Below are 26,506 nucleotides of genomic sequence, written 5' to 3' on the forward strand. Positions count from 1 at the left end.
ATTGTTTCATGTGTTTTCATGCTTAATGTAAATTGGTTTTGACTGTTTTATGTTTTATCGTATTGTTGTTTTTATCAGCATTGAATTTTTGCCAGATCTGTAAGCCGCCTTGAGTCCTTCCGGATGAGAAAGTCGGGATAGAAATGACGTAAATAAATAAATAAATAGGCTACTTATCCAATCGGTGCTTACTTCAGCTTCTGCAACAATGCTCTTTCCCTGTAAGTTTGCCAATTATTTCTCCAATATCTGCTGCTGGGAGAGTGGAGTTCTGTTTTTAAGATTGAACCATGCATCATTCTCGAACCTCAATTTGCTTGCAAAACACCCAGGATCCTGGGATGCATATTCATATTTTAAAAAATGTTAGGTAGAAGACTTAATTATTGTTCTTCATCTCCTGTAAAATTTAAAATATTTTTGTATTGTGCTATAATGAAATCCATTTCATGTGCTGCAAAGTTGTCCAAAAATGGATGAATGTCCTCTCTGTCAATAACTTCAAATTCCAGGCTGTACCTCTCCTGTTGTTGTTGTTGTTGTTATTGTTGTTGTTGTTGTTGTTGTTGTTGTATAGAGTTGTTACAGAGAGCTGACTCTTTCCCATAATTGTTTCATTATACAATAGAAGTATTTTGTGTCTCTTTTTTCATTCTGATCCAGCTACGCAATAGATTAACTGGTATGGCACTGGAAGCAACTCTACAATCCAACTGGCACTTTACAGATTTTGCTTTGGTAGCATTGATGTGAATACAGCTGAATTTTTGCTCATTGTTTCCTGTATTATATATATCCTGTAAAGCAATGGATTTACCAAGAGCACACTGAATATCCTTTTTGCCTCTGTGGTATCCTCAACCCTCATCACTATGCTGATGCTTTCCCCTTTTCTGGTCAACTGTGACACTGGTATTCAAAGCCATTCTTCTCACAGTTTTGGTATCTTTTCCCATAGGATGGGCATTTGTTTTTTGTTTTTTTGCTTCTTGTGTAGCCTCCCACAATACATGCACTAAATTATGCTTCCCATGGCTCCGGGTGATTTAACTGATCCCTGCTTCCCAGAATCCCTTAGGTTAAGCTTTTACACCTGTTGTGATCTTGTGGCTGCTGTGATAGTTCTGAACCTTTGTTTAGACAATTTACATGCTCTTGCAGTTTGATGACAATTTTGTATAGGTTGAATTTTGTACTGTTTGTCATAGCAATCTCTCCCTTGAGGCAGAGTCTCACCTTCCACACATATTCCTGTCCCTGACTGAGGTGTCTCTTATTTCTCCAAAATTATATGTGCATTCTGGAGCATTTAAACCCATGATATAGGCATCTATTCCTTCTTCTTTTCCCTTAACCTTAGCAACAGAAAAAACCTGGTGTCTCTCTATGTTCTCATTTTTCTACTACACGTCTATTAATTATTTTTATGTTTCAGGGACCTTTTGAAATCAATGCTGCACCTGTTTCTCGTCCCTAATCCATTTACAAAAACAGCTTTCCTTAATTTTCTGTGGCATATCAGCTGTGGGCTAGCTTGGTATAGACTGAATTCTTGTTTCCACTGTTTCTATATCTATGTCAGGCTCTTTGTGGGAACAACCAGCACTCCAGGGGGTGGGGTGGGATCCTCTATTGTGCATTTTTATTTTAAAAAAACTTTTAAAAAACATTTAAAACAGCACTGATATGGCCTTCAAATTTTCTCATGTTGAAGCTTCCTCAGAAAGTTTCTGATGCCATCATGTCACACATCACACTGTATGTAGAATTGAAACAGCTATAACTTTAATATGTACTTTGCTTGCTATAGCTTCTTCACAACAGTTATCAGGCCTGTTGCCCTCTCTTTGCCCAATCCACAGAAACTGTAAATGGCTCTTTCTCCATTCCCCTTCAAATTCTATCTGCTTCTCAAAATTATATTGTTACAGTGGCATTGTGTCACCAATTTTCCAAGCTCTATGTGGCTTTTCCTAGTGTGGTATGGTGGTTTGAGCACAGGACTAAAGACTATTTGCATGTTCCAGGCTCTTTTTCCATTTTGCCAGCAGTCACTGATGTAATAGTAGGTGTGTGGGATGCCCCGTGGCATCAGATGGGGACAATGGAACAAGGCGCATTGGCACCCTGCCCCCGTCAGATGGAAGAAAGGGTGGCAACGCACATTGCTGCTTTGTCCTTTCCCCCATCACAAAACCCACCTAGCTCTCAATTGTTGCAGAGAAAGCATTTTACAATGCTTCCTCAACACTTGGAGTGTAAATGGGGTGGGGCCTGACAAGTGTCATGTGATGGTGCTTGGCAGGCCTTATCCCCAAAGTACTTCAAAGGGGCAATTTGCCCCATTGTGATGAGGTGGTAGGACTCTGGTCACCAGACTTCAAATCCTTGCTCAGTCATGGGAACTCATTGTCTAATAGATGAATCACATACTCTTAATTGCAGAGGATGACAATGACAAATCTCCTATGAACAAATCTAACCAAAAAACCCTAAAAAAAAACAGCTTGAATTAATGATTGGGGGAAGAGAGAGATCTGGCAGAAGTTTTTTTTTAAAAAAACTCAGTCTGTTATGCACTGAACCTCATATGTGCATATACAAATTTGTGTATATTTATATTAAGATATTCATATGTGCACATATACAGTCCAGCACATAACTGATTTTTTTTTTAAAAAACAACCCTTTTGCTGGATGTCCCCCCTCCACCCTCCATCTTCTTCCAATACAGAGGAAGCCTGTGCTGATGATGGGGGACCCAATTCAGGGACAAACAGGTTTGTGTGGGAACTTGCAGTCAGATCCCAGGATTTTTACTTCCCATTTAAAATGTGGATTTTGGCAGTGTCTCGAAGTGCCTTTAATCCTCCTTGGAGATTTCTGGCATTTCCTCCCATCCAGATACTAACCAAGCCTGAGCCTGTTTAGCTTATGACATTAGATAGACATTAGATAGACATCAAGTCTATCAAGTTGAAATGAGAAATATTTCCATAATAGTTAAAACATCTCTCTATATAAGTAACAACTGGACTGACATGTAACTGACATAGTAGTGGGATTGTACTTGACCTGTCTTTTTTAACACAAAAAACTCCTTTCTGAAAAATAATGAAATACACTCTTTAATAATACTTTGTATTAGATGTCAAGGTTCTGTGAACAGTAATTCCTTGGTGCTATTACAGTTCAGATGTGCTCTCTGTGAAAGAAATAAGGTTTAAAATACAAGAAAAGATATACATACAATACAACATGCATATAATTGTATGTACATGGAAATAGTCGATATGAAAACTGAAATAATACAATGAACATAGAATCTGCTGCCATGTTGCTGTTCCCCTTCTATATACATCCGTTGCACATAAAGACTTCCTGAAAACAGTTCATGGTTGCAGTTGATCATGAGCCATTTTATCATGTCTTTTTTCATTTTTAATAAATATATTTTAAAACTCTAGCATCAGAGAGCTTATCATAGACCAAATGACCCAGAACATGAGACATTAATGGTACAATCATAAGAAAAAACTATTTTTTCTAACCTCATTTTGCAATTATTCCTTCTGCTAGGCAGCATTCAGTTCTGTACAGACTCTGTCAATAGCTGCAGTGCAAAAGTCTGGCATCAGTGTTGCTAAGGTTAGCAGCATGGTAATTAGTTGGCAGCTGCACATAAAGAAGGGGGCATGGCATGTGTGAAAGAAAAGCTATTGTAGATGGAGAAGAAGTATGAATTTGTTTTACTCAAAAGAAAAGGAAAAGCAGGTTGAACTTTACTTATTCGCATCACAGGGCTTGCTGGAAACTGGGAGAAAGGTTGACAACCCCCTACCAAGTTGTTGCGATGTGGCTGGTCTCTTAAAAATGAAATTAACTGAAGCATGGGAAGAGTCAAAGAAGGGGAATGGGGGGCGGGGGCGGGGAGGAAGCTTCATCATACAAACATTCTTGAGTACTCCTTATCAAAACTCTGCAGTCAATAATTAACATCTAATTTATTTACAGTTTTTCTGATGCACAAAAGTATTTACAAGCAACACAGATCATTGAGCCATAAATAGAATCATATAAATACTGGATGTATCTAAACAAATTAAAATGATGTTGTCTTTTTGATATATATAATTTATACAATATCACAGTTCAGACAACAAATCACAATTTAAAATCTTCCCTCATCCACCCTCCCTCTTCTCCCCAAGTCACTTTTAAGTTTAAAAAACTAAAGAAAGGTATTGTCACATAACTGGGTCTACACTCAATGTGTATATTTACTAGGGATGCAATTCTTCATTAATTTCATTATTGAAGGAAGCAACAGGTAATTTTAGATTTCTTCTCTGGAAATGTCTTTAAAAACAAATGAACGATGTAAAAATTCTGAAAACCACACAGAGCTTGGAACTTATTCAGCGTACAATTCACATGTCATTTTGTGGGTTATTTTTGTTTGTTTTTTGGCCTACAGCATTTTCCACAAAACTACCCAGAAGCACCACAAAATTCTTATGTCTGTGCACTGCATGTGTTTATACACACACACACACACACACACTTACATTTATTTGTGTGAAGTTTGTGTAAATAGGCCCTAAACTGTGAAGATTCTTTTCAGTTCAAGATTCTCTTCACCAAGGTTTTCTGACATTAGAGAAACATTTTCCTTTAAAAAACAAAACAAAATTCCATCTCCTGTTCTGCAATTGTGGATAACAGCTTCTATTTTTCCCCTGGTGTTTGTATCATTTATTAAAATTTCAAGATTCCATGCAAGAATGGAAATCAGTTATCCATGATCAAAAGTGTGGATGTCATGGCCTATGAGCAGTGGCATAGGGAGCTGGTGGTGTGAAGCCTCCTCTCAACCTTCTCTCAAGAGAAGGTTGAGAGGAGACATGACCATCATTGTATAAAGATTTGAAAGGAAGTCATGAGGAAAATGGAGCAGGCTTATTTTCTGATGCTGCCTTGGAGACTAGGACTTGGAGCAAATTACAAGAAAGAGGATTTCAGTTGAACATTAAAAAGAGCTGTTCAACAGTGGAAATTACTGCCTTGAATTGTAGTGGAAGCTCTCCCTTTGGAGCATTTTAAACAGAGGCTGGATGGCCATCTGTCAGGGGTGTTTTGATTGTGCTTTTCCTGCATGGTAGGGGGTTGGACTAGGTGGCCCATGTGGTCTCCACCAACTTTATGACGATGATTCTAAGTGGGACATTGCTAATGTTCCCCCGACATAGCACTTTTCTTACTGTATTTCGCACAATTCTAGAAAAAAATCACAGCCATTTGCAAAAGAAGCTGGAAAAAGGAAGAGAGTTCAAAAACTCAAATTCACTTGTAAAACTGTTTCCACTCACCCAAGAGATCCACACCATTATCTCAGAAAAATGCCTTTACAAAAGCAGTGCACACTATTTTAAATAATGTTTTCCCTAATGGATATGGGTTGAAAATGACCCAAAAGTATTTAAAGTATTAATACAAATTATTTTGTTTCTGACAAATTCCTGTGAGGTGGGTTAAACTATAAAGATATTTTTAAAAGATAATAAATGATATTTTCTTGACATCCAATAAAACAATAATACCTTCGGTTTCAATGACATAATATATATTTTATGGTTCCTGAGAAGTTATAAAGAGGGCTGCAGAACACATTCTCTCCCTCTCCCTCTCCCCCCCTCTCTTTTTTTTACTATGTGACCTTTGATAGCTGTTTAGTTATATGAGAGATACCCTGGCTGGCTGGCACAGAGAATTATCTCATACATATCTGAAATTGGATTGATAAGCTGTATATGCTGTATATGCCGAACACATGAAGTTTGAGAGTAAACCAAATCTGTTATTTTTTTTTTATCAAAGTCTACTTCATTTTTGTCTCTTGAGTGCATGATTTAAAACAAGTTGTTTTATGGGAGCATATATATTTTTGGGCACTGAAAAAACACTTCTAATGCTCTGCTGTTTTATGCACTGGCAAATTTCTGTTCTCCTAACAGATCAGAGACAACAGAATATTGAGTCTAACAACCAAAACCATTCCCTTGCATAATTATATCTGGTTGTATACCACAAGAGAATATTCTACTCTAAAAGGCATTTTCCAAAAGGTTATGAATGCCATTTTCCAAAAGTTACCAGCTGCAGCCAGTTAGGGCCATGGGTAGTATATCTGGCAACATTGTTAAAAGTCATTCTGCTGCTAAGAAGGAATGTGTGAATATCTCTCATATCATTAACCACCCCTTTCTAGGGGAGGAAAATCCTACTAGGACTAGGATAAATCTTGCTGCTGCTGCTGCTTTTGTTAATTTGCATCTCACCTTTCTACCAAAATTTGGACTCAAAGCAGTCTACAATTTAAAAACAAGATAATTAACTTATACAAATTGAGCCTATGTGTTTTAATTATTTTATGTTTTTATCTTTGTTTTTTAACTATGTTGTATCCTCGAGCTTTGAGGAGAGGCAGGTAAGAAATAATAGTAGTAGTAGTAGTAGTAATAATAATAATAATGCAGACTGTGCAAGGAAACCGACGAAACCATTGATCATATCCTCAGCTGCTGTAAGAAAATTGCACAGACAGACTACAAGCAGAGGCACAACTATGTGGCCCAAATGATTCATTGGAACTTATGCCTCAAGTACCACCTTCCAGCAGCCAAGAACTGGTGGATCACAAACCTGCAAAAGTATTGGAAAATGAACATGCAAAGATACTGTGGGACTTCCGAATCCAGACTGACAAAGTTCTGGAACCCAACACACCAGACATCACAGTTGTGGAAAAGAAAAAGGTCTGGATCATTGATGTCGCCATCCCAGGTGACAGTCGCATTGACGAAAAACAACAGGAAAATCTCAGCCGCTATCAGGACCTCAAGACTGAACTTCAAAGACTCTGGCAGAAACCAGTGCAGGTGGTCCCAGTGATGATTGGCACACTGGGTGCCGTGCCAAAAGATCTCAGCCGGAATTTGGAAACAATAGACATTGACAAAATTACGATCTGCCAGCTGCAAAAGGCCACCCTGCTAGGATCTGCGCGCATCATCCGAAAATACATCACACAGTCCTAGACACTTGGGAAGTGTTCGACTTGTGATTTTGTGATATGAAACCCAGCATATCTATCTTGTTTGCTGTGTCATAATAAAATAATAATAATAATTTTATTTATATCCCACCTCCATCTCTCCCAAATGGGACTCGGGGCAGCTTACAGCAAAATCAGATACAAAACAACGATAAAATAAAATAAAACATCAAAGAACAATAACAAAAACCAATAATAATATATACACAGTAACCGAAAAAACACAACATGATATTAAAACATCGAATTAAAAACAATGAGGTTGCAATAGTGGATAAGCAAGGTGCACATTATAAGTTACAAATTTTTAAATAGATAAAGTGCAATAGATTCATTTAAGGTCACATTGGGTAGGGAGGAGCCCTGACTTAATATCAAGTAATCAGGAAAAGAGCAACCAGTACAAAAGGTCGAGGAGTATAATTGTAATTATGATGGGGATGGGCGATCTTAATCATGGTTTCACCTGCATTAGGTGAAAAAGAGAGATAGAACTGAATGTCCTCTGTGTGCTGATGACTGATCACTTGTTACTTCTGGGCAATCTATCCCAATAATATAAAAGGGTACCAAGATAGAGTCCTCAATATCTCTGTCCCCCAGAATCACTTTCTGGTAGATACAAAAACTGAATCTCCATAAGATACCATGCTATAGATCTGCATCAGAAGAATGTTTTGCATGAACTTAAATATACAGTACAATTGTTAAATAGTGACTGTGTTTTCCAGTTCAGACACATTGCCATAAAAGGCACTATGCCTGACTGATGGTAATGAATGCCACTAAGAGGTCCACAAGAGCCAGTGGCAACGCTCCTCTTTTTTCCCAGCAAAGGTCTTCCTACAGGGTAAGGAAGTTTCTGCTCTGACAGCAATTCTAATACCCCACAGAAATGACTTTCAATAGTCAATATTACCCTGAAGTGCTTGAAGTAACCAGAAAACATCTGCTCAATTGTATTGCTCCAACACTGACATTTGTGGCAATCTGGGTCCAGCCCTGGCTTCTTCAGGAGAGGCCAAATAAATGTCTCTTTTAAAGAGAGTGGTAGCTGCTCATTCCTCAGGGAAGGGATGATCAATTCCTCTAGTCATTTCACCAAGCCAGATCTGTATCTGTATTAATTTTTGCTCCCCAAGATGTGCTAGGTCTTAATTTCAGAGGAATTCACATTTATTGTTGAACAAAAAAAAAATAAGCATTTACTATATACTGTACACATCACAAACCAGCATAACCAGACAAACTGTGAATCCTATCAAGGATTTCTTGTTATTATCATTACTTCCATGTACAACAATCTATGATATGTACATTTACCGATCCTGCACACACTAGTGTTCTGTTTGGTGGGCATGCTTCCAAACAAAAACTTTACTAGGTCTTACTTTCGGGGGATGTCTTATTTTTGGGGGAAACAGAGTAGATGGCTGGACCAGTAAATCCAAGCACTCTGTTCACATCTTCAGGGCTCAACAACTGCATATCCTTAGAACTACAATCTGAACACCAACTAAAGCACATAAAAGAGAACTTAACTATCATATGAACTGGACAACTCCACCACTGGATTTGAAAGACATGTTTTGACAGTTCTAAATGCTTTAAGTTCATAAAAGTGGGTAAGGGTTCACTTTGATCAGCTTGTAAAAGTCCATAGACCACAGAAAAAAATATTTTGGGTGAAACTATCTGGTTTAAATATTGATGGAAATGGTACTCTTTTTGACAACCTTCAATGATAATTATCTCTACCCTCATGTTCAGTCAGATTCAATGCACATTTTCTTCCATCTGTGTTCAAGTTATCTTTGCATTCACTTTCTTGCTGCCTACTCATCTCCATAATATCATACGAAATGTGTTTAGTTAAGGGGGAAAAGTTCTGAGAAGGGACTCTCTCATCGTTCCCTTGATCGTTTCAATGGCCCACCAATAGATCAAAGCTTTGACAGGCATTTTAGTAATATCAGCAGGGAAATCATCCAGTGCTCTCAAGAATCCATTGAGACCGATCATTCTCCAGAGAGAACCCATCCAAAGTGTAAAGCTTCTAAATGTCATATAATGTGCACCTAATAGAAAGATAACATAAAATGTTTACTATTCTTTTATATCCTGGATATCTTCCACAGATAGATCTATAAAGTAAGGGACAAGTCTGAAGAGGTTGTTGGAGTGCAAGTTCAATTTGACTGGAGAGAGATGTATGAGAATAATTATCATCCAATTACTAAATCAATCTAAAGAGGAATTGATATCTGTGACAAAATCCACTGATCTTATGTAGCTATGATAAAAATGGATCTGTCACCTAGAGTCCTCTTTCTCTTCCAGTCTTTGCTAATCTACATCTCTCCCTCGGAAGTGAAATAATGGTAAGTTTTACTGTACAGGTGTGTATAGAATCATAAAAAAAAACAAGTTCTACATTGTACTGGCCAATTTACAAAGGAGATTTAACATTTATCATTTTATTATGCACACAGTTAAAAAATAGAGTAATTAGGGAACCAAAGTAAAACAGAAATACTTGCTTAACAGGAAAAGAGTATTACTATATAGGGGGGCTTCCTTCATATTACCAGAATAACATTTTACTTAAACAACTTAGAAGGTCTCAATGTTATTGTAAAATATTCAGGTTTTTTAATGTGTCACTGGTTCCTTTATGACACATCTTTGACATTATTCTTGTCAAAGGTCTTGCACAATATGTCTCACCCACGGACGTCTTTAGAAAAATACCATTAGAATCTTTAGAAATTCCCAGAAAAGACCAATTGTTCAAGCTGGTCTTGACATACAGATGTCTAATAAAATTATTCTGCCATTTCAGACAATCCTTGAAATTTGAGTCAATCCCTGAAACACTGCCTAGTGTAATGAAATGCCATTCAGGGTATTTTAAGTCTGTATCATTGATGACATTGGTAGAAAGGGGTTGTGGACATTAATATAAGCTTCTTCAACATGCCTGCTGAGTTTAAATATCAGCCAGCATACTTACAGGAGGTGGTGGAAACAGAAGAATTTCTTACACTGACCTGTTACTTCCCCTGGCATGGGACTTCCTTCTTAACTGCTCAAAAGCAGCCAGAAATAGTCTAGGAATATCCCTACAGTCAATCAGTTGATATGTGGTAAAAAAAAAAACCCTAGGGAAACAAAACCTCTATTAGCCCTTCAGCTGTTGGTGCACACCTAAGTAGGGGACATGATGTAGGAGATACCAGCTACCATATTCTGTGAAATCTATATATTTATACCAGCTACCATATTCTGTGAAATCTGTGATATATATATATATATATATATATATATATATATATATATATATACACACACACACACACACACACACACATACTAGGCTTGTCCGATCGATGGAAAAAATGTTTCAATTCTCGTTTCTAAAGTAGGGGGTGCCGGCTCTTCAATATAGAAATTATTTCTTAATGTTTCACCCAAAATTTTCGGATATTTCCGAAAATTCGTAATGTTTCTAAAATGTTTCTAAAATGGCGGACGCGCATGCGCAATCGCCAAAAAACAGGAAACCGGGAGGGACTTTTCTGGGGGTCTCCCGCCCTCATTTCTTGAGCTATTCTCATCAAATTTGGTACAGTGGGAGAACACATTCCACACTCTTTGCTCAACAAATTGCAGAATGTTTCCTGTCTCCTATGATTTTTGGTGAATTTTCATAACTTTTTATAATACACTATTTTTCAATATTTGAAGAAACCTGTTCCTGGTTTGAAAGTCTTATTTCCTGTTCAATTGGGTTCTTATCACTGTAAAAGTCCCTCTTCTACTTGTGTAGACTTTGGATTAGAAATGCAGCACACGCCAAGCAATGCCTTGGCAGGAGTGCCACTGTCCTTTGGAAACTATAAATTGCCTTTGAACCTTTTGATCAATGGTGCCACTGGCTGACCTTGTGATTGCAAAAATGAAACTCTGGCTGAGGACTTTGGATTAGAAATGCAGCACACGCCAAACAATGCCTTGGCAGGAGTGCCACTGTCCTTTGGAAACTATAAATTGCTGTGGACCCTCTATTGAATCAAATCAGTGTTTGACTTTGTGATTGCAGAAATAAAACTCAGCCCAAGGCTTGGGAATAGAAATGGAGCGTGAGGAAAGCAATGCCTTGGCAGGAGTGCCCACGTCCTTTGGAAACTATAAATTGCTGTGGACCCTCTATTGAATCAAATCAATGTCTGACTTTGTGATTGCAGAAATAAAACTCAGCCCAAGGCTTAGGAATAGAAATGGAGCGTGAGGGAAGCAATGCCTTGGCGGGTGCCCCACGTCCTTTGGAAACTATTTCTTCCAATGTACCCTTTAGGTTTGAAAACAATGTGTGTCTTTGTGATTGCTGCAATAACACTCAGCCCGGGGGCTTGGGATTACAAATGGAGCGGGAGGGAAGCAATGCATTTGCAGGAACGCAGACGTCCTTTGGAAACTATTATTTTCAAGTGTCCCCCCCCTTTCAGGAAGGGCTGATGTGGTGATTGCTAAATTCCAAAAAAGAAAACAGAAAGGCAAAAGGTCTCCCTCAGGAGTAGATGGAAAGCACCCCAAGCTCAGCACTAGCAGGAACGCAGATGTCCTTTGGGAAAAAAAAGTTTCCTAAAGCCAGCCACAGCAAGGACTCTGCCCCAAGCCCCCAGCCACTTTCCCCCCAAAAAAACACAATATCGAACCAGCAACAACAGAAACACTCTACCCCCAGTCACTTAGCCCTCTCTCCCCCAAGCAAGCAAGCAGCTTCCCAGCGCGCGTGAAACACCCTCTTTCCTCGGTATCCCAACCCAGAATGGCTTGGCTCAGTTGGGGAGGGGATTTTTATAGAGATCCTCCACGTGGACGCGGAGGACGCTAGCCCCCACCTTTTTCAGCCATCGTGGAAGTCTCTGATTGGCCAGGGAGCGGTAGCCATGTTAGGCTGCGCTAGGCTCCCATTCCTGTTAGGTTGTAGAAACAAAACAAAAAAATTTAATTTTTTTTTAAAAAGATATTAAAAAAAATTTTGGAAGGAAAAAAATTAACAAAAATTTTAAGAAACAATTAGAGAATGGGCCAACGATGGTTTGAATTACATTGCCAGTTGCGCCCAGGGAAAACGTTTCAATACTCGTTAAAAAAAACGAGAACAATCTGAAATAATTACGAAACGAGAAACATAACGAATATTTGGACAACCCTAATATATACACTTAAGGTGTGTGAAATGGCAGGAATCAATTTCAGACTCATTTCTAATTTCTGATGCCCTCCCCCACACAATTTCATTTCAGTAAAATTTGAGGGGGGGGGGGTGTTTTGAGTCATAATCCAAAATCTGGAATTTTGTTATTATTTTGGTCCATTAGCACCAATGGGGAAATGTGAGACTCATTTCACTGTCATTTTACGGCTATCAAGATGAATTGTGCCTCACTTTTAGAACACATTTATAATTATAAGTCTGCCAAGTTTCAGAATGTTTCAGTCATCCACTGATTTTAAGGAAATGTTTAATGTTTTTAGAAATAAAATTTATCTTTAGAAAACCAGAAGAGATATCCACTTGAATTTCTCCAGAGGGATGAAACATCATTACTGCAAAGTTTCAGAAAGATCCAGTCATCTATGGATTTTTAGGATTTTTTTTCAATTTAAGCACCTTGGGCAAGTCACACTCTTGGGAAAAAAATCAGTTATTGGGATGAAACTTGCCACACTTATAAGCCACAATTACGAATGTAAGCCTGCCGAGTTTCAGAACATTTCAGTCATCCACTGATTTTTAGGATTTTTTCTGATAAATGTTCTTTAAAAGTCAAAGGCCCCCTCCCCTAATACATGCCCACCCACACCTCCCTACCTAGTGGAATTTGGAAAACAAAAGCTGGATAAGAAAGGTAGATGTCAAAAGAAAAAGAATTATCAAAATGTTAGTAGCTAGAATAGCACTCCTAAGTTTTAAGAAACAATCTAGAAACTGGCAGAAAGAAACCCAAGGGAGCTAAAAAGACAACGCCATGCCACCCACAGAAAATAGAGGAGCTCCACATAGCTATATATAGACTAGCTTTGTAGAAAGCCACGTGATCAGATTTCGTCTTCTAATTGGCTGACAAAAAAAACTGTGTGCAGCTGCCCTTGTCAATCAGAACAGCTAGTCCCCGCCCCCAGGGCAATGAAAAACATAGTAAATTAGGGGGAAAAAAGTCTGAATCAACAAATTTTCTGAATTTATCTGAAAGATTGGAAGACTTATGTTTTCATTTGTAAATGTTTCGAAGGGGCCCTTCCCGCATTGTTTTTTTGCGGTTCGTACCTCTAAATGACACAAAATTTCTGAAATCCAAAATGACATCCAGAATTTCTAATATATGTCTAATATACACAGGTGTATACCCCTCTTACAAGGGCAAGCCCCTGTTACTAGTAGGATACCAGTACTCTCAGTTCTTCCCAGAAGGAGAGGAGGCAGCTCTAATTTTGCAGGAACATTGGAAAAGTGGTATTGTTAAAGACTAGGATTATTATGTTAGACACAAATGGTAGTATTGCTCACAGCATACTATCTTTATACCCTATATACATTCTGATGTATTTTATGCTGAAAATGTGATGCCCAAGTTAATGTCAACATTTTATTTGTGAAATCTACTGTTGACAACAAGAAAGATAGTATGCATCCTATTTTCCAGTTCTTCAATAGTTTCATTATCATGGGATTTTCTCATTGCTAAGAAGATTGTGCATTCTGCCATTTTAAACCTGAGGCACATAATGTGGCTCTGAAGCCGTATGAAAAATGCTGGTCCCAAGTTTCACTGAGGACACACAAGGGTGTCCTGAGCTACTTTGATAGCAGATAGCTTTTTTGTCAGGGAAATGAGGTGCTAGGGGACAGAGAAAGGACTGCCATCCCATCTCCCAGGTCTGCCTAAACTTGGGGAGTGAAGGATGGCTGTGGAGATATGATTGTCCCACATCAGGATCTTAGATGGCTGTTCTCACTGCCCCAAAATGAAGGAAAATCTAAATCTTGAATCAGGATCTGGACTTTCCCTGATTTTTTTTTTTTTTTTTACCCAGGGTCAACCACATTATGTATTACCCTGGGTTAAATTGCAATAGCCTGTGTAAGTTGTATGGATGCAATGCCCACATTGCATCATATGGCAGAGTAGATGCAGCCTTAGAGAAAATCCAGATATCTCTCTCCTTAACATATATCCTTTCATTGATTATGCAAAATACACATTGTAGTAAATGTGTACAAAATATGATAATTATATAACATTTGCATTTTTCCAAGCATAATTTCATTCCATTTTGTTCCAAATTGTTTTTGTAAATGTTTTATCTTCTAAAGCACACACAGAAATTGATTATGAGATTAATTTAAAAATTGAAAAAAAAACTGTTGGAAATGCAACCAAACGACTGGAACTTTTCACAACTTTTGGTGGACTTTGTCAAAGGCAAATAAATTTTGGATAAAAAGTCATAGAGAGTTGGAAAGTATATTAAAGAACAAAATCCCACTGAAAGCAGAATTTTTTCTATTGGGAATATTGCTGCTGCTCAGTTGTTTAGTTGTCTCTGACTCTTCGTGACCTCATGGACCAGTCCACACCAGAGCTCCTTGTCGGCCATCACCGCCCCCTTCAAGGTCAAGCCAGTCACTTCAAGGATACCGTCCATCCATCTTGCCCTCTTTCTTTTTCCTTCCATTTTCCCCAGCATCATGATCTTTTCCAAGCTTTCCTGTCTTCTCATGATGTGGCCAAAATACTTCAGCTTTGCCTCTAATAACCTTCCCTCCAGTGAGCAGCCGGACATTATTTCCTGGAGGATGGACTGGTTGGATCTTCTTGCGGTCCAAGGCACTCTCAGGATTTTCCTCCAGCACCAGAGTTCAAAACCGTCTATCTTTCTTCACTCAGCCTTCCTTATGGTCCAGCTCTCGCATCCATAGGTTACTATGGGAAATACTACTGCTTTGACTATGCGGACCTTTGTTGCCAGTGTGATGTCTCTGCTCTTCACTATTTTGTCAAGGTTGGCCATTGCTCTCTTCCCAAGAAGTAAACGTCTTCTGATTTCCTGGCTGCAGTCTGCATCTGCAGTGATCTTCGCGCCTAGAAATATAAAGTCTGTCACTGCCTCCGCGTTTTCGCCTTCTATTTGCCAGTTATCAATAGGTGTAGTTGCCATGATCTTGGTTTTCTTGACGTTTAACTGCAACCCAGCTTTTGCACTTTCTTCTTGCACCTTGGTGATAAGGCTCCTCAGCTCCTCCTCGCTTTTGGCCATCAGAGTGATATCATCTGCATACCTAAGGTTGTTAATGTTTTTCCCAGCAATTTTAACTCCGGTCTTGGATTCCTCAAGCCCTGCATGGCACATGATGTGTTCTGCATACAAGTTGAATAGGGAGGATAAAAGTATGCAGCCCTGCCGCACTCCTTTCCCAATCTTGAACCAATCTGTTGTTCTGTGATCTGTTCTTACTGTGGCTACTTGGTCTTTATACAGATTTCTCAGGAGATAGACAAGGTGATTTGGTATCCCCATACCACCAAGAACATGCCATAGTTTATTATGATCCACACAGCTGAAGGCTTTAGAATAGTCAATAAAGCAGAAATAGATGTTTTTCTGGAACTCCCTGGCTTCCTCCATTATTCAGCGGATATTGGCAATTTGGTTTCTCATTCCTCTGCCTTTTCTAAACCCAGCTTGTACATCTGGCAACTCTCGCTCCATGTATTGCTGGAGTCTGCCTTGCAGGATCTTGAGCATTACCTTACTGGCATGGGAAATAAGTACCACTGTACGGACTGTACCCTTTTTTGGTATGGGGATATAAATTGATTTTTTCCAATCTGATGGCCAATCTTGTGTTTTCCATATTTGCTGGCATATGGCAGGCATCACTTTGACAGCATCACCTTCCAAGATTTTAAACAGCTCAGCTGGGATCCCGTCTTCTCCTGCTGCCTTGTTGTTAGCAATGCTTCTTAAGGCCCATTCAACCTCACTCCTCAGGATGTCTGGTTCTAATTCACTCACCACACCATCAAAGCTATCCTCTATATTAGTATCCTTCCTGTACAGATCTTCTGTATATTCTTGCCACCTTTTCTTGATCTCTTCAGCTTCTGTTAGGTCCCTGCCATCTTTGTTTTTGATCATGCCCATTTTGCCTGAAATTTGTTTGTCTAATATTTGGGAATATTAGACAAACAAATATTGAAAACAACAAGAAAGAATGTTCATTTATATGACAACAACAGCAAGAAGTGGGAAGAAATTTCCAACTTGTCTTCTGTGCCATCAGCTGGAGGCCCTTCCCCCAGTAGCATGCTATGCTAATAATATAGCATTATATATATATATATATATATATATATATATATATATATATACACACACACATACATACACACACACACACACACACACACACACACACACACACACACACACATACTAGCTGTGCCCGGCCACACGTTGCTGTGGCGTTGCCTGGTGCTGTTGGTGAGAACTTGTTGAGGTAGTGGTGGTATTGAATGTCTGTTGGTTGTCTTTATGTTTAGTATGCATTTGGTTGTTTGTGTACTGTGAAAGTGGTGACGGTAGAGGGGATCTATGTCCCTGTGTAGTATTGTATAGTATTTATACATTGTCCATGTGTTGCGAATGCTTGGATTGTGTCCTGCTGCATAGTAGAAAGAGTTGGGCTGGATGGCCCTTAGGGGTCTCTCCAAACTCTTGGATTCTGTACTTCTATCATCATCATCATCATCATCATCATCATCTTCATCATCATCATTATGTAGAGGCTGGATGGCCATCTGTCAGGAGTGCTTGGATTGTGTCCTCCTACATGGTAGAAGGAAGTTGATCTGGATAATCCTTAGGGGTCACTCCAAACCTTAGGATTGTATGATGATGTTGTTGTTGTTGTTATTATTATTATTATTATTATTATTATTATTATTATTATTAGTAGTAGTAGTAGTAGTAGTATTGAGAGGTTGGGTGGCCATCTGTTGGATTGTGTCCTGCATGGCAGAATTGGGTTGGACTGGATGGCCTTTAGGGGTGTCTCCTAACTGTCTGATGCTATGATTCGATGTGTATTATTATTGTGCACATGGCCATATGTCAGGAGTGGTTGGATTGTGTCCTCCTGCATGATATAAGGAAGTTGAACTAGATGATCCTTAGGGGTATCTGCTAACCATAGGATTGTATGATATTATTATTATTATTATTATTATTATTATTATTATTATTATTATTATTGAGAGGCTGGCTGGCCATCTGTTGGGACTACTTGGATTGTATCGTCCAATGGCAGAGTTGGGTTGGACTGGATGGTCTTTAGGGGTCTCTTCTAACTGTCTGATTTTATGATTCGATTTGTATTATTACTGTGCAGATCTTGGATGGCCATCTGTGAGGAGTGCTTGGTTTGTGTCATCCTGCATGGTAGAAGGAAGTTGAATTGGATGATCCTTAGGGGTGTCTCCTAACCTATGATCTTCTTCTTCTTCTTCTTCTTATTATTATTATTATTATTATTATTATTATTATTATTATTATTATTATTGAGAGGCTGGGTGGCCATCTGTTGGGCGTGCTTGGATTGTGTCCTCCATGGCAGAATTGGGTTGGACTGGATTACCACAGTAATTATTTCATATTACAGTAGAATCTCACTTATCCAACATTCGCTTATCCAGTGTTCTGGATTATCCAATGCAGTCTGCCTTTTAGTAGTCAATGTTTTTGTAGTCAATGTTTTAAATTCATTGTGATATTTTGGTGCTAAATTTGTAAATATAGTAATTACATCATAGCATTACTGAGCATTGAACCACTTTTTCTGTCAAATTTGTTGTATAACATGATGTTTGGTGCTTAATTTGTATAATTATTACCTAATTTGATGTTTAATCAGCTTTTCCTGAATCCCTTCTTATTATCCAACATATTCACTTATCCAACGTTCTGCCGGCCTGTTTATGTTGGATAAGTGAGACTCTACTGTATATTTATAATCTTATATTATCTGCTTAGAACTGGATTATATGAGGCCCCTTCTACACAGCTATATAAAATATACACTGAAGTGAATTATCTGGCAGTGTGGACTCAAGATCATCCAGTTCAAAGCAGATAATATAAGATTATAAATGGGTAATATAGCTGTGTGGAAGGGCCTTGAGTCTACACTGCCATATAATCCAGTTAAAATCAGATAATCTGTATTTTATAGGCAATGTGGAAGAGGCCTGAGGCCTAACTGTGCCTATCCCCTGGGCTGAGTGGGTTGCTAGGAGACCAAGTGAGCAGAGCTTAGCCTTGTAACTGGCAGCAATTGGATAAAAACAATTATTCCTCTCCCTCTAATTAGGACTTTATTTTTCTTTTCTTTTTGTTGTATGAACATAGAGGCATGAATGAGGGGTTGTGTTGCCAAGTTTAGTGTTTCTGGGATGTGTAGTTTTGTTGTTTTGTCCTAGGCCGAATTTTTTTTATCCTTTTATATATATAGGTGTGTGTGTGTGTGTGTGTAATATTATATATAATATACAATATAATTTACAATATTAAATAATAATTAATATATTGTATATGCATGTAATATTGATAATAATATTATAATGTATTGCAATATAATACTAATAATAATACAATATAATAATATTAATTATATATTATTTATTACATGTAATATTGCTAGTAAAATTACAGTATAGTGGTGTGGTGCAATACGCTGGTATATAGTGCTACTGTTGCGCTGTGCTAGTGATATAATACACTGTATGTAAATATTATTTGTAGGGTCACTTGAGTCCCCTTCAGGGTGAAAAGTGTGGGATATAAATGTAGTAAGTAAATAAATAAATAAATAAATAAGCAAAATTATTATGCACAAAAAACATAGCAACATCAGAAGATTGGATTACAAATATTTTTGAAATGACTGAAATTGATAAATTAACTTTGGCTTTACAACAAAGAAACACACAACATTTTCAAGAAGACTTGAAAAATTTAATGGAATTTTTAAAGAATCAGAAGATGATTACAACAGGATTTGCTGACTAAAACATTACTATTACATTAGTATCACATTTAAGTATCACACTTTGGATAATTGATGTATTATTGATGTGTCAGCACTTTATCCCACTCTGGTTATATTATTTATGTTTGCACAAGCCTGCCCCTATCATGCAACCTAAATAGTCCCACTCTTCTGTTGTAATTTATATGTTGTGCATTTATTTTAGAGATTCTAAATAATTGTTTTGTTATGCATTTTAATCTTGTAATTTATAGTGTGTTTTAATGTGTATTTCAATTGTTGTTTTTTAGGGCTCTGTCCCCATGTAAGCCGACCCAAGTCCCTTTGAGGAGATGGAGGTAGGTTATAAGAAATATATTATTATTATTATTATTATTATTATTATTATTATTATTATTATTATTATTATTATTATTATTATCCCCTAGTTAGGTATGGATTGTTTACATAGATATACATAAACTTTGTGTAATATTAACGAAACATAGTAAATGCTTGCCTACACATTACTAATTTAATAACAGATTAAATTAAAATGTTAGATTTATTAGGTAATAACTGAAATGAGATAAAAGATTTAAAACAAACAATATGATAAAAATAATGAAGATGAACTTTTAATGGTGAAGAACTGGGGGAGAAGATAAAAAGAACATAGGGTAATACAAGCAGATATGACTACCAGACATAAAAGATGAATGACAATATTTTTCCTCTCTTTATTGTAGAGGATATATAGAATTCTTAATACTTTTTGTAATGTATGTAATGGTAATTGATATGAAGAAATAGATGTTTCAGTTATAATTTTGTACTATGTTTCTCCCCCAACCCCCTCCCTCTTCCTCAACCCCCAACCCCCTCCCTCTTCCTCAGTGACATATTAGATATTAGTAAATATTTAATTTATTCACTATTCTCACCCTCATTCTCCTTCTTTATTTCCCTGACTTTCCCATCTCCCCTAGAAAAAATTGGAAATGTTCAATTTAATCATCATCATCATTATCATCATCATCATCATCCTCAAAAAAGAATGCAATAGTGCTTATAACAAATAACTAATTGAAAATGGGAAAAATGAAATGAAAAAAATGTTGAAATCATTTCAAACAATGTTGAAATCATTTCAAGAAATCAGTATACTTTGGACCAGCAAGAAGGTGGCAGCTCTCTAGATAGAGATGTGATTTTATTTATTTCGTGTCAAAAGCATTTCATAATAAATAAGTTTAAAAGTGATAAAATAAAGGAATCACAAACAGCTAAATAGTTTTAGACCAAAAGTGGGCAACCGCAATCGCATTGTCCATAGCTTAAAACAACTCCTCCTGTGAATGAGGCAGGGCATTGTGGGCAAATATACATATGAGGAGTTTTTTGTTCTGCTCCAGTCACACAAGGTGGAGGATTCCTCCAGGTATTGCCATCTTGCCCGGTTGTCTTTTGATCTGCCCACTCCGCTTCTCAGTCTATTTAGGGACTTCCAAGTTGCCCATTCTTGGTTTGCCCCTGGAGGCAGACCCTCATGGGGGGCCATCCAGTTGGGATTGCCTGGTTTAGCTGCCCAGAGGGACACCCTTGCTGTTGCTGGAGGAGCATCAAGAGGAGCGGTCGTTCTCATGAAGCCCTTCCTTGATTTGAGTTTGATGGGAGGAGGCTGATAGTCATGCAGTGGGTGGCCTTCACAATGTTCTAACTTATTACTCTCACAGTTAGCAGCAACTTCCCGTCACACATTGGGGAGGGAGCAATGCCAGCTAGCTTATAGAGTTTATCAACAGGTGTATGTTTAAGGCATCCTGTGATAATTCTACATGTTTTGTTCGGTGCTATATCCACCTGCTTCACATGGACAGACTTGTGCCAGACAGTACAGGTGTATTCAGGAGTTGAGAAAGACAAGGCCAGGGCTGATGTTCTTATTAATTGTGGGTCTGCACCCCATGCACTGCCAGTAAGTTTCCACAGGATGTTATTGCGTGCAGCTACTTTGTGCTTTGTGTTCATGCAGTGTTTCCTATTTGTTAGTATTTGATCTAAGGTGACACCAAGATATTTAGGATGGAAACAGTGTTCGAGCTCTTGCCCTTTCCAAGTAACTTTCAGTTTCCTGTTGGCTTCACGGTTACATAGGTGGAAAGCACACACTTGTGTCTTGACAGGGTTAGGCTTCAAGTGGTTATCTTTGATTTTAAAATCTTTTGCTTGTGTTGTTAGGCCAAGGTCATCAGCATATATAAAGCTCTTTGTGAGTGGTGGTTGTGACTGATCATTGGTAAAGATGTCAAACAAGGTCAGTGCAAGAACGCTGCCTTGGGTTAAGAGAGATGTGATAAAGCTAGAGATACACACACACTTAAATATTTAAACTCCCACTGCAAAATAAAGAGATGAGACACAGAAAAATTGATCTAAAAGGCCATTTCCTGACCTATTTATTTGTTTTGAACTTTTGTGACAACATTTGAATGAAAACACCATTAATGGGTATTACCCTATAAAGACATAACTCCTGTGTTAAAAGCCACCTAGTGAGAACTGTCCCTTGGCCAGGTGTCACTCTTTCATAACTAGAAGGCCATCCTGAGGGTGCTGTCTCCCAAACCTCAGATTTTTTCAAGGATAAGAATTCTTATTCCAGGCCCAAGGCTAGCCCCCTTTGTCAGGTCTTTGACCCCTAAAACTTATAGGAACTGTTTTGGAAGCCAACCCTTTGATTCCTAAAAGGGTGTTGGGGGGGGGGCAAGGTGCCTACCAGGACTCTTCCACCTTTAGCTTGCATTCACCTAGTCCTTCTTCCCCCTAGACTGGCTGACATGCACTTTATCTCCTCTTTTAAATAATCAAAACTAAAATGTTCCCCTCCTCCGAGACATGTACTCCATTGGCCCTATACAACTCTGTCCATTTGAACATCATCTGTCTATGGGAATCACCCAGCCCTCAGTTTGCCCCATGGCAATTTTCAGCTCTCAGTTAATATTTTGTTGGGCCAAATCGAGCTTTTTGAGATTAAAATTCCCCAGCCACCTCAAACATGGTAACAGTGCTGACCATGCAATCTTTACGTCAGGCCAATGAAGCCTAATGTAACTCAGATTCCTCAGGGCTTGCAAAATTACAGCCTTAGAAGTACTACCTTGTGCTGGCCAATATGCAAAGGAGGTTTAACATATATCACTGTGTTATTATGCACACAGTTAAGGAACCAATGTAAAACCAACATACTTTCTTAACAAGAAAGGAGCATTATTTTATATGGGAGCTTGTTTCATTTATTACCAGAAGAACATTTTCCTAAAACCACTTTGAAGGTCTGAATTGTCATGATTAAAAATGATCTATGGTTTGAATGGAATTATATGAAAGATGAATGAATGAAAGCTTATAATTTTGGAGACACCATTTTAAAAGATTGAGGCCTGGCAACTAACTGTAATTAGAAGTTGCTGAACTGCTGACATTGATAAGATCTGTGACAGATTATTAACTGTTGACATTGCTGACTTGATGAACTTTTGGGGGAAAACAACGTGTTTACATGAATCAGAGACAAAGGCTCTTTCAAGTTAAGAAAATGTTTATAAGGTTTCCTTATGTTAAGAAGGAAGTCAACACAAAGCTGCTTGTGTTTGCCAACACCAGTTACGAAGGGTCAACATCTGCCAGAAAACTGAGATAGAATCAACATGCTTCAGGATGGAAAACATCTAGCATTCATTTTCAACTTTAGGACAACACCAGCGAAATATTGCTATATAAGAGCCCTTATTACAATCCAAAAATTGTGATAGACAGCGGAGCTTTTCACCCGTTATGCTCTATGGAGATGGTGTATAGGGAGTGTCAGATCTGCAATGGAAAGCAGAATTCTGGATACATGGGCCCAAGGGAAGAGAAAGGAATGTGATTTTGGAGTCATAATATGTTTGCAAGGAGTGTCAGATCTGCCATGGGAAAGCAGGATTCTGATCCTTGGCATTGCTCTTAGAGAAAGAGGATGCATTTTGGCGTTCTGGAATGTTTAGATGTTTTGTGCGTTGGCAGATTTTTAAGGAAGCAATCTGGCCTAACAGGTGCTTTTCACGGTGGAAGAATGGAGAAATTGTGATGTATGCATTAAGAGGAATGTTTGAATGGGAAATGTGAATGCTGAGTGAAAATGTTATTCCCCTTTGTTTGTTTGTCAGCCAATGAACTGTAGGTTGTTTGTGAATCCAATGTAGTTACATAGAATCTGTATGTCTGTAGGTCAAATGTCATTCTTTGTGTAAAAGTTCTGATATACCCTCTCACACTGTAACTTTCAATAAAAAGAACCTTTGTTTAAAAAGTATTCTTGACACAATGTCCCAAATCATTGCTCCCAAGATAGACAATTAACATGTCTGGAGGAAACTCCCACCTCTCCTCAACGGTGGTAGCACCTCTCCTCAACTGTGTGTCCCTGTTGGTTCTCCTGGACAACTCAGCGGCTTTCGATACCATCGGCCATGGTATCCTTCTGGGACGGCTCTCTGGGATGGGCCTTGGGGGTACTGCTCTGTAGTGGCTCCAGTCCTTCCTGGAGGGCCGATCCCAGATGGTAAAGCTGGGGGACACCTGCTCGGACCCCTGGCCTTTGACCTGTGGGGTCCCGCAAGGTTCCATTCTGTCCCCCATGCTTTTTAATATCTACATGAAACCGCTGGGCGAGGTCATCCGGGGTTTTGGAGTTCGGCGCCATCTCTACGCAGATGACACTCAACTCCACTACTCCTTTCCACCTACTTCCAAGGAAGCCCCTCGGATCCTAGACCAGTGCCTGGCCGCTGTGATGGGTTGGATGAGGGCTAACAAGCTGAAGCTTAATCCTGATAAGACAGAGGTCCTCCAGGTCAGCCATTCGACTGATCGGGGCATAGGGTGGCTACCTGTGCTTGACGGGGTCACACTCCCCCTGAAGGCGCAGGTCCGCAGTTTGGGGGTCCTCCTGAATTCATCGCTGTCACTTGATGCCCAGGTGTCAGCGGTGGCCGGGAGGGCCTTTGCACAATTAAAACTTGTGCACCAACTGCGACCGTACCTCGAGAAGTCTGGCTTGACCACGGTGGTCCACGCTCTAGTTACCTCAAGGATGGAATACTGTAACGCACTCTATGTAGGGCTGCCCTTGAAGACGGTCCGGAAATTACAGTTGGTACAACGGTCGGCAGCCAGGTTACTAACTGGAGCTGCTTACAGGGAGCGGTCAACCCCCCTGTTCAAGCAGCTTCACTGGCTGCCGATAATATTCCGGGCCCAATTCAAGGTGCAGGTTATTACCTATAAAGCTCTAAACAGTTCAGGGCCTGCCTATCTTCGTGACCGCATCATCCCCTATGAACCTACGCGCTCTCTGAGATCTTCTGGGGAGGCTCTCCTCTCACTTCCGCCTTCCTCACAGATACGTCTGGTGGGGACGAGAGAGAGGGCCTTCTCGGCTGTGGCCCCTAGGCTCTGGAACTCCCTCCCCAGGGAGATTAGGTTGGCGCCCTCCCTACCATCCTTTAAGAAACAATTGAAAACCTGGATGTTTGGCCTGGCCCTTGGAGAAACAGCCGTCGGATGACCAGCCTCATTATAATTCTATCCTGAATGTTATTAGGCTCCTTTCATCGGGGTATTTTAATCTAATGATTTTATCTTATATTGCTGCTATAGTCCCCCCCCCCCCACACACACACACACACCTTTGAAGTTGACGGATTTGCATTGGTGGTTGTTTGATATTATTACTGTTATATAAACCTTTGTTTTAACTACTGTTTTATCATCTTCTTGTGTTTTAAACTGTGTATATTGTTTAATGTATTTGTGCTGTTACTTTTGTAACGTTGTGAGCCGCCCCGAGTCCCCACGGGGAGATGGTGGCAGGGTATAAATAAAGTATTATTATTATTATTATTATTATTATTATTATTATAGCAACCCCTCCCCCCATTCGACCCTCTGTCTACCCCATTCAATTATTATCAGGTCACTCAAACCCAATTGTGTCCCAAGGTGACTTCCACAAGCATGCCTCTCCACCCAAAAGAATAAACTGTGTCCACAGATGAGGGCTTGCCTTCGAACTGATCCACATTTGTAAACTGAATAACCAAAGAGATCAATAATCACTAGACTTTTGCCAAGAATGCCCACAAGTAACTCAGATATACATTAGAGTACCCTCTCTCCATGCACTGAATAACCTCATCATTAAATCCATGGCTGCCACTGTGGAGGATGCTTCTCTACAAAAGGAATGAGAAACAAAATATACAATATACAACTTTATACAAATGTAAAGGATTCCCAGTACAATATCTTACATTTAACCAAATTATGTGAACTTGTAACTTATCCTGAGGGAGGGGGTTCTATCTAGTTTTTCAAAGGTGTAAGACATTTATGATGTTTTCATTTATTTATATAGTTCTCACAGTTTCAAATGTACCTCAGTTTGAAATTTATTGGGAACCTTAATGGTGAATATGTTTGCATGTGTGAATATGTGACTTCAAGTTGCCTGTCATGGTGACAAGCCTGTCATGAATTTCATAGGATTTTCTTAGACATGAAACACTCAGGCCCCTTCAACACTGCCAGATAATCCAGTTTATCAAAGCAGAAAATCCACATTATCTAATTTGAACTGGATTATCCTAGTCTACACTTCCATAAAATCCAATTCAAAGCAGAAATGTGAATTTTATACAACTATGCAGAAGGGGCCTCAGAGGAATACTCTAGGTTCTTTCTCTGAAATATAGCCTATGTATCATTTAATTGTGGTTGATCTTCCATCCAAGTACTAATCAGTGTTGACTCTGTTTATCCTTCAAGATCAGGCTGATCTGATGAGTTTAGGGATTTATACATAAATTTGCATTTATGTGCATTAAATTCATGAATGCATTCAGGTCCTAGTGATGACACTGTAATAGAAATATATAGCTAACTCTATTAGGATATGCAGAACTTAAATGGAGTATTGGATGTTGTATCTTCAAATCAATTATTCCAGAGTGATTTTAAAGGAGATTTTTGGCTGTTAACTTTTTTATCTTGAGCTAAAATGGTAATATGCCACACATCAAGTCTTTATCTCTGCAATTCGTAATATAAAAGTTCATTTCCAACACAGAATAATAGCCATATTATATTTCTAATTAAGATTACTCATATGTTCTCACCCACCCAGATTTTCACTGTGCTTTTAATTTATCATGCCTTAGTTAAATATACCCAGTTTAATCAAGTAATGG

General features: G+C 38.7%; 2 long non-coding RNA genes across 2 annotated transcripts in view; one reads left to right on the top strand and one right to left on the bottom strand.

Annotated features, from left to right (window-relative positions):
- LOC134292922 (uncharacterized) overlaps positions 1-4,918 on the bottom strand; it is a 106,289-nt gene extending 101,371 nt beyond the window's left edge. The window contains exon 1 of the long non-coding RNA XR_010000040.1: positions 3,552-4,918. This is a non-coding gene — a long non-coding RNA (uncharacterized LOC134292922). The remainder of the gene's footprint in view (positions 1-3,551) is intronic.
- Positions 1-26,506, top strand: part of LOC134292980 (uncharacterized) — a 49,758-nt gene that overhangs the window by 294 nt on the left and 22,958 nt on the right. Inside the window, exon 2 of the long non-coding RNA XR_010000058.1 lies at positions 19,523-19,570. This is a non-coding gene — a long non-coding RNA (uncharacterized LOC134292980). The remainder of the gene's footprint in view (positions 1-19,522; positions 19,571-26,506) is intronic.

This window comes from Anolis carolinensis, chromosome 1 (assembly GCF_035594765.1).
Source record: "Anolis carolinensis isolate JA03-04 chromosome 1, rAnoCar3.1.pri, whole genome shotgun sequence".
NCBI classification, from domain to species: domain Eukaryota; kingdom Metazoa; phylum Chordata; class Lepidosauria; order Squamata; family Dactyloidae; genus Anolis; species Anolis carolinensis.